Raw genomic sequence first — 9,704 nt, forward strand, 5'->3', positions numbered from 1 at the left:
GGTCCCAAGTCCCAGATGCCTGTTGCTATATCCCATTGACCTGCTGGGCCCCTTCTTCCTGTCCACTCTGGCTCGTCCTCTTTGCGTCTGCCTGGGCCCCAGGCCTGACCCGCTGGACGGGCTCCCTGTAGGTGACATTGTCTGAGAGTCTGTTCCATCTCCGAGGGAGTCCGGCTGGTCGGTCCTTCCCTGTCTCAGTCTGCAGCTCTCAACTGTCTCTGGGGCTTGGACACCAGACAGGCAACTAGGAACCATTCTACGTCAAGCCTCTTGAAAGTCATTCGGTCATTTGCTCATTCGATTGCTTATTCTATCAACATTTGTGGAGTTGACCTTGGTCACACTCTAACTCAGTGGTTCTCAGACCTGAGCGTGCATCCCTAGCCCCTGCAGGGGCTGATTTAGTAGGTCTGGGATAAGGCCTGATAACTTGCATCTCTACCAAATTTCCAGGTGATGTTGATGCTACTAGTCTGGGGGGGGAGCCACACTTTGACGGGACAGGTCCAAGCTATTGTCAGCTATTAAAGTCCACATATGGACCAGCTTATCAGGCCATTGAAACCAGAAGCATCCTCCCACGGGGAGGTCCGGACAGAGGAAGGCTTACGGAAGGACGTGGACCCCAGGGCGGGGTAGGTGAGATGTGCCAAGAGACAGACGGAGGACAGAGAGCTGTTTGGGAGCACAGAGGACAAATTTGTGTTTTTCCCAGGCTGGGCCAGGCCCCAGAGGTCAGGGCCTGGGACAGAAGGGAGGCGGCAGGCCCAGAGAAGGCTGGGGCCACACCGAGCAGAGGCTGGGTTTCGGCCGTGGGCCCAGTGCACCTGACCCGTGGGGCTGGGAACAATGGCTGGGCCGGTGCTGCCTGGCCAGCTGCCCCAGCACATCTCTGTTTTCCTTCCCGGCTCCGATCTCCCGGAGCTCTCTTTGCTCGCTCCCTCTCCGGCAAGCCCATCCTGTCCGCTGGCCCCTCGACAGCACATTCCTTCGTGCTGATTTCTTCTTTGCGGCTACAAGCGCACGTTCTCACAGCGAGGAGGGAAGTGAGGCCAGGGACCGGGGTGATGCAGAAGGGGGCTCAGGCAGGCCTCCCTGGGGCCCTGGCTCTGCACTGAGACCAGAAGGCACCTGGAGGGAGGGAGGGGCACGCCCTCAGGCTGGGGGTTCCCCAGTACCCAGCCATCCCTGAGAACTTAGACTGCTTTTCCCCCCGACTCTGTATCTCCTGCTGTTAGGCAGGGCCCAGAGATTGGGGGTTCCTGCACCGCTAAGCCCTGGGCCCCTGGGCCCTAACCTTATGCACAGTCATATCAGCTGCACCCTCTGTGAAGCATGGCCCTGTGTATGCTCTGCTCCTTGTGGAGGAGGGCTCAATGCCATAGTGGAATGTTCCTTTCTGGAACAGGACCTCCGCCTGGCTCAGGCCACTGTTCCTGAAAGACCTGTGTGCAGGGGGACGTATGTGTCCAGTGTTCCATCCAGGATGGCCCTGCCCAGCCTTTCTTTTATCCTGCCAGGGTCACCTTGCACAGAGGCAGGCAGGCTGTGACGCTCCCCTTCCGCCTGATTTGGTAAGCCTGAGGCCAAGGAGTATGGTGCTGGCCAGTGTGACACAATATTGCAGTGGCCTGTCCTGTCTCTCCTTTCCTCATACCTGGGTGGCCCCAACATTCAGGGGGGTCCACCGCCCGGTCTGGCAGCAGGGGGGCTCGGACTTATGCCCTGGTGTCCCTGGAGTCTTTCCCAGTCTGTTTATGCTGGGACAGGGCTCTGCCTTGGGGCCAGGTTCAAGGTTCAATCTGGGGTTGCGGTCAGAATCAGGGTTTAATCTGGGATTGGGATTAGGGTCAGAGAGGGCTCTGGGGTCAGCCTCTATTTCAGGTTGGAGTTCAGTCTAGGGGTGGAGTTAGGGTTCAGTTTGGATTCAGGCTTGTTCTGGGGTTGTGGTTGGGCTTAGCCTAGGGTGGGTTTTGGGGTCACTCTGGGTTTGGGGGTCAAGTCTCAGACTAGGTACTCTGTATTAGGACAAGACCCTTGTGTGGAGCTGGTTAAGGTGGGTATATGTTAAATTAAAAAAAAATTTTTTTTGAAGTTTATTTATTTATTTTGAGAGAGAGAGAGAGAGAGAGAGAGAGAGAGAGAGAGAGAGAGAATCTCAAGCAGGCTTCACTGTCAGCACAGAGCCCAATGCCCGGCTCAAATTCATGAACTGTGAGATCATGACCTGAGCTGAAATCAAGAGTCAGATGCTTAACCGACTGAGCCACCCAGGTGCCCCAAGGTGGGTATATGTTAAAGATGATCCCTGTCCCCATCCCTTACCCTCACAACCAGCTGCTCCCTGATCCCTGGAGCCTCTAAGGGGCCCAGAGGCAGAATGAGGGATGGGCTGTGGGGGTGGGGAGGGCACTGCAGCAAATGTGTCCTGACGCCTGTGTTGGAACTGGGGGCGCAGGGTGGACCAGCCAGCCCCTTGGTTCTCTCCAGGCCTCAGTCTCCCTGTCTGAGAAGCTCCACGTTGGGGAGATGGCTTGTGCTGCAGAAGCCCGGACCTGGCAGCGTGGGCAGCTGTATCGAGAGCTGGGCATGGGGAGGGCAGTGGGAGGCCCCTGCAGGAGCTGTGGCCTGGGCAGGTGCGGGGAGGAAGGGCAGGTCGGGAGAACCAGGGGCCATGCTTCGCTTCTGGCTCTTCTCTCCCTCTCCCAGCTTAGCCCCCTAATCTGGCCTCCTCCTGTCAAAGCCGCAGACACAAAAGAGAAGCCCCGATTGACGTCAGGCGAAGCGGCCACAGGGCCTCTGTCCCTCCCAGAAGTTTGGCTCTGGTGCCCAGTGTAGGATATCTGTGGTTTTTAAAAGGTGAAAATGGCCCATAGCCCCGCTTCTGTGTCTCCACCAAAACCTGGCAAGACGGGTGGTTTGGGGGAAGGTGAGCTCTGGTGTCCTGGTCCTAGTCCGGAGCTGGACTGGACTGCTGAGCCCCCTCCCCTCGATGGGGTCCCCTCACCGGGCCCCCTCCCTTCCCTCCTCCCTCCCACTCACTTGCAGACCCCAGAATCCTGTGCTTTTCCGTTGTCCCTAGCAGCTGCCCCCACCCCCCACTGTCTCTCCGGCCCCTTCTCCTTCCTCCCATCTCTGCCCTCATCTTCCAGGTCCTTCTCCACGCCGGTGCTCACTGCCCAGCCCCCCCGGGGCTTCATGGCTCATGGGTCTCAGGGCACCCCCTTTCCAATTACACCCTATCTCCAAATCTCTGTGCCCCTAACACCAGCCCCAAGCCTGGCACACAGTAGGGGCTCCATGAGCCTTTGCTGGATCGGGAGGGATGAATTCCTCCTTGAATCTCCGTCTCCACTCATGCTCTGCCCCGCTTGGATGTGGACATTTGGACCACCGGTTTCTGGGAACCATTCTGCATCACAAGCAGTGGCCACTGGGAGGAGCCTGGGGAGCCAGATGTCCGTGGCGCCTTCGGTCAGCCTGACCCAGTGCAGCCCAGGGGTGGCCCTCCGTGCAGACGACTGTGATGGCCAGGCTCCCTGAGGGTCAGCATATGGTCATCAGGCCTGTCCTGCTTCTCGATGTCTGCCCTGGGGACCAGAGTCCCTTGTTCTCACAGTCCAGGAACGGGGAGAGAAAGACCCCATCTCTGATTCTCGCCCTGAGCCCTCCCCATCTGCTGTAGCCTCATGGCTGCTGCTGGGCTGTGGTGAATGTGACCATGACCCTGCCTTACTTAATGCCCTCAGTTTCCTGTCATTTACGGAATATGGTCCAAGCTGCTGACACCAGCTACCCACGCTCATGCCCATCATCCCCTGCCAGCAGTTGGCCATCTCTCTGAGGCTTTATCCGGCCCCTCCCTGGGCCTAAGCTAAGCAACCTGCCTCCTGCCCTCCCGGGCACCTTGCTAGAACTTGAGGTCTCCTAAGTGAGGGTCGGTATCTGGGCAGCCCTGGGCTAGCCCTGAGACCTGTACCGTGAGACTCACCGTGTGATATGGCAGGAGCCTGCATCCTTTGTCCCCATTGTACTGATGAGAACATTGACGCCTGCAGAGGGGAAGAGACAGCTCACCCCAAAGGCCTCTGATTCTTCTTTGCAATTTTCCTTTTGTTGACCTATTGCTGTCTCTACCTAGGGTCACCTGAGTGGGCTTCACAGAGGACTGGACTGTCGGGGAGAACACCTCCTCCGGGAAGCCATCGTGATTTCCCCCCTACCCTGCCAGCCTTCTGAGCCATGGAGGCTGGGTGCTGTCCAGCTGTCTTGACATCAGCTGCCAGGCACGGTACCTGTGAACACCGTCACCAGAGTCTCACCTTTACCACTGGTGCCCTCTGACCTTGGGCAGGCCCTTGTCGTCGTCGTTGTTGCTGTTGTTGTTGTTAAGCTCCACGTGACCTATTTATAGAACAAATGTGTTGCACTTGAATTCTGAGGCTCTGCGGTGGAGTTGGGGTTTGTTCCGGGAGGCCGAGGCCAGGGTTTTGGTGGCCTCTTGCTGTGTGCCCCAAGTGTCGTTGAAAGATCACGAGTAGGAGGCAGCAGGTCCTGGGCGAGAATCTATACCGGCCTCTCCACGACTGTGTGGCCTCAAGCACATCCCGCTCTGGGCCCCAGTTTCCTACAAAACAGGGAAACCTGCCAGGCCTGGCTTCCTTCGGGGGCTATTAAATGCGATCATGGCTTTAGAGGTGTTTGCTAAGTTGAACAGCACCGTGCAGGTGGATGTGGGGGCTCGACGGCCCACAGCGCCCCATGCAGGGCTCAGCTCCGAGGAGACCGGGCGGATGACCGCACATGGCGCCCTGCCGAGGGAACGTGGCAGGTGTCTGGACGCCGCGTCCCCAGGCGACTTGTACGGGCAGCATTCCCAGCAGCTCATGCTACGTTCCCAGCCGGTCCCACTGCTGGGCCAGCCTCCCTGCTGTTGGAGGGGCTGGGGGGGCGGGGGGCGGGGCACCTGGCACTGGCCCAGCCTGGCTAGTCTCCCACCCATGTTTTGTTCGCAGTTTGGAATGTCCTGGGACGCGGAGCTCGGCTCCCTGGGGAGACACTGGTGCCATCCCCTTGATCTCATCTCTGGACAGGTTCTTGTTCATTCCAGCCTGGGACTCGGCAGGCTCCCAGCCCCAGCCGCTGCCAGTCCCCGTCCGTCTGTGTCTGTCCCAGCGCTGGCAGCCAGGAGCCGTGCAGCTGGGAGCCGGGGGGCTTCCCGGGGGGCGGGCTTCTCCTAGCCCATCTGCGGCGGGGCCCTGAGCATGCCTCCAAACCCACTCCCCGCAAGCACTTTTCCAGCTGCTTCTCTTCACAAACTCCTTTCTTTGCCGGTGACCCCCTGATACTGAGGTCCCGAAGTCTGCTTGGAATGATGTTCTCAGGACCTAAGGGACTGGGGCGGGGGCAGAACGTGCCAACCATCCTGATTTCCGTTCCCCTCAGTGGGACAGACGGCACACAGAGTGGGCCCTGCTAAGTGTGGGGGAGCGGGTGTCAGAGACGGAGAAAGATGTGTGTGTGCATGTATGGGGTTTCCTTTGGCTCCCAGTTGTAAGTACCCCTAAACTTGATGAATTGCGGGGAGAATTTGGGGTCTAGTTCAGGAAGGAGCCCATTCTCCCCTGGCCAGCATGCACTTCTGGGGTGGCTGGACGCCATACCCTGACTTGGTCCCATATGCCCAGGTCAGGCCCACCTGCCTGGAGAGCAGGGAGGTAGGGTCAGACCTGCTCTCAGAAACGTGCAAAGGTGTATGTGTGCATGTGCATGTGCGTACGTGTGTGTGTGTGTGTGTGTGTGTGTGTGTTCACAAACACCAGTGAGTCACTCCCGAGCCTGAGGAAAGAGATTCATCCTTACCTAGCCAGGATATACTCCTGGTGTATCTAGCTCACGCCCGGCTGGGTTGGGGGGCCAGGAGCACGCTGATAGAGCAAAGAGGAATCCTCTCTGGGGGAAACGTAGCCCCGAACAGACCCCTGTGGTCTGTCCTCAGCTTGGGTAATCCCTGCCCTAATGTAGGTCAGCACCTGCCCCAGGCTTGGGTAAACTCTCCTCTTTCCACATCGTTAATGAGGAGACTAAATAAGTCAGTCCCTCTGGCAGGCCCCCCAGCCCCCCAGGCAGCCCGGCTGGAGCTATTAATATTCCCCGTGTTTATGACCCTTTGGCCCTGCTGACAGGCTCCTCTCTCTAGCCGTCGGAATTAATTTTGTGAATCAGAAAGGGGTGGGGGGAAGCAGCCTGTTGGAATCCAGGACAATGACATCCCCACCGCCCCCCTGCGGTGGGTCCCACTCGCTAATTCTGTAAAACAGTCACGGTGTCCAGCCCAAGCTGGGGCCGCCTGCCTGGCTGGGGCTGCCTCATACCTCTGCTATGCTCTCCCCCCCCCCCCCCCACCGGGAGGGGGGCTGGCCCCAGCCCCGATGATTCAGGCCCCCTGACACCTTGCACTGATGTCAGTGGGAACTGAGGCCTCAGGCCCCGGGATCTTCTGGCCTGTTGCCTGAGCCCGCGCCCTGCACGGGGCTTGGCCCCGGCTCGTGCCTCTCGTGACCTTCCCATGGACGAGGTCTGGCTGGGGGAGGAGGCCAGGCCAGACAGCCTCTCCCTCACGCTGTCCCCTTTCCGAGAGCTGCCCCGAGCTGGCGCCGGGACGTCCCCGGCCTCCTCGGGTTTCGAGGACTCGTTCTAAAATTAATATGGGGGAATTCGGGGAATTTGTGAACGAGTTCCCAGAGAACCGCGGCTGCCCTGGGGGCAAGCGTCCCTGCTTCTTCCCACCCTCCTCCGATTTTTATTTCCCTAACTTCCTATATGGGCAGACCCCCTGTGGGCAAACGCACTCTGTGAAGGGCAGGACGGGATAGCCTGCACTCTGTACGTTGGGAAAGAGTCTTGTCCTTCCACCCCCACCGTGGAGAAGTTTCCGAGAGGAGACTTGTGTACAACACGTTCTCTCAGGTCATTTGAAATATGTTTGCAAGTATCTTGTGGGTTGTGTTTTCACTTTCTTGATGCACAGAAGCTTTTTATTTTGATGATTTCCAATGTACCCATTTTTTCTTTTGTCCCTTGTGGTTTTGGTGTCACATCTGAGAAATCGCTGCCAAATTCAAGGTTGTGAAGATTTACTTCTAAGAGTTTTATGGTTGTGGCTCTTGGGTTTAGGTCTTTGACCTATTTTGAGTAGATTTTTGTATATGGTGTGAGGTAGGGGGTCCAACTTCATTCTGTGGCACGTGGATATCTGGTTGTGCCAGCAGCATTTGTTGTAAAGACTAATCTTTCCCTATTGAATGTTCTCGGCACCCTTGTCCAAAATCAGTGGACCATAAAGGTAATGGTTTATTGCTCAATTTTATTCCACTGAGTTATATATCTATCTCTAAGCCAGTGTCACACTGCCTTGATTACTGTAGCTTTATAGTAAGTTTTAGTATCAGGAAGTGTGAATCCTCCAATTTTTTTCTTCCTTTTCAAGATTATTTTGGCTATTTGGGGCCCCTTGTGATTTTGTATGAATTTAGGATGAGCTTTTCCATTTTGCCAAGAAAGAAACAATGAAAGAAAGAAAGAAAGAAAGAGAGAGAAAAAGAAAGAAAAAAGAAAGAGAAAAAGAAAGAAAGAGAAAGAAAGAAAGAAAGAAAGAAAGAAAGAAAGAAAGAAAAAGAAAGAAAGAAAGAAAAAGAGAGAGAAAAACACCTTTGGGATTTTGATAGAGATTGTACTGCATCTGTTTCTGGTAGTATCATCATCTGAACAATATTAAACAACATTCATGGATTAGACAATCCATGAACATGGGCTGCCTTTCCATTTACTTAGACCTTTAATTTTTTTTTCCAGCATGTTGTATAGTTTTTGGTGTACAAGGGCTTGTGTTTCTTTTGTTAAATTTGTTGCTAGGTATTTTGTTCTTTTTGATGATAGTACAAATGGAATTGTTTCCTTAATTTTGTTTTTGGGTTGAGTCATTTAAAATAGGGTTTGACAAAAAGCATCAGCGTAAGCGTCATTTATGACCCAACTAGTCAGGACCCTACTTATGAAAAAAGTGAGATCTGCTGTGTCTCAAGCCTAGGTCAGTTGCTTTCCAGGGTCTGAACTATGACCCTTCTCACTGCTGGAGGCACGGCCTCTAGGGGGACATTTCATCCTCATCCTAGGTCTCCCTGCCTCCAGTCTCTCTCTGCCCCAGCCTCCTCCCTTCTGCTCAAATGATATTTTTAGATCTGATTGTGTCATTTCCCTGCTTATAGCCTCCTGTGGCTCCCCATCTTATCCATGAGAACATTGTAAGCTCTTTGGCCTTCTGTTTAAGACTCTTCATCCTCACTAAAGACTTCCATTGCCAGTTCTGTGCTGACAGCCCTTGTGGACATCATCACTGAGATGTCCCAGATGCTGCAAAGCCATCAGATTCTAGGGAAGCTCAGTGATGGCACCAGATCAGCTCTCCCTCCACTGTCTCATCACTATCTGCAGTACCCCCTTCCTCCCTGCTTCCCGGACACCTCCTTCTCCCTCCCTCAACCACCTACGTCCTGTTACCAAGTCCTATGAATGTTACCTCCTAAGCCCCTCTTGGGTCTGTCCCCTCTTTTAAACAGGCTTTATCCTGACCTGCTCACAGGTCACCAGAACCATTTCCTACAGCATAGATGCACCAGCTTAAAATTTTTAATAACCTCCCATGGCCTCCAGGGACAGATCCTGGGTGCCTGCCTGGCACCCTCTAGGAGTCCCCCTGCCCTCTCCGCCCCCCTCCATCTCTGTGCCCATGACAGCTCCTCATTGGACCTACCTGGCAAACCCCTGTTTCTTTTGCCAGATTTGCCTCCAGAGCTAATCTTTCCCGTGCCATCCACACCTCCCAGGTGGCACGGTCCCTCCTTCCAAATGACAACCATGGCACCCAGGACACTCCACCTGTTTCCTTTCCTTGGCCAGGATCGTGCTTGGTTTTTCTCCGTGCCGCAGAGCCTGGCACAGGCCTGGGATGCAGTGGCCACTGGCAAATGTTTGCTCAACACTGAGAGGGTAGTTGGAGTAGTTGGGGAGGAACAGAACCACCAGATGCTTTGGCACTAGCTGGGTTTGGTGCCCCACAGTCATGTCATGTTTGAGCGCTGTGGTGATCTGGGGAGTCACTGGCCGGTCTGTGGGGAGGGCCTATGGATGGGTGGCTGATGTGGCTCCAGCTGGGCCTGGGCCCTGTGAGAGACTTTGCATGTGTGTCCCCAACCCTCCCGGCCCCTCCCCTTAGGGATCACCTGGGTCAGTCACCCCTCCCCCGCCCCGGCTGGGTTCTGCTCACCTTCACTTCCTCTCCTTTTCTTCCCCCTCCACCTCCTCCTCCTCCAACAGCTGCCCACTGTTCTGGTAAGACAGTGGCCTCCTTGTTTCTCAGTCTGAGCGGCCAAGCAGCAAGGTGCAGCCTCCCTCCCACCCCTCCAGCCCTCCTCCCCAGCGTCTCCGCAGGACCATATGCGGTTCCCCACAGCCCCCGGCTGACGGTCTCCCCATCCCGTGTGCTGCCCCACAGCTGCTGTTGTTCTCACTCTGATTCTCCACGGCCACATGCAACAGCCAGTCTCTGCTGCTTGACCGGACACTTTTCAAGGGCAAGGATGCAGAGGGCTTTTCTCACAATCCTTAGAACCTAGCCCGGGCTGGCTCAGGAAGCGCTCAATAAA

Source organism: Leopardus geoffroyi, chromosome E3 (genome assembly GCF_018350155.1).
Source record: "Leopardus geoffroyi isolate Oge1 chromosome E3, O.geoffroyi_Oge1_pat1.0, whole genome shotgun sequence".
NCBI lineage: Eukaryota > Metazoa > Chordata > Mammalia > Carnivora > Felidae > Leopardus > Leopardus geoffroyi.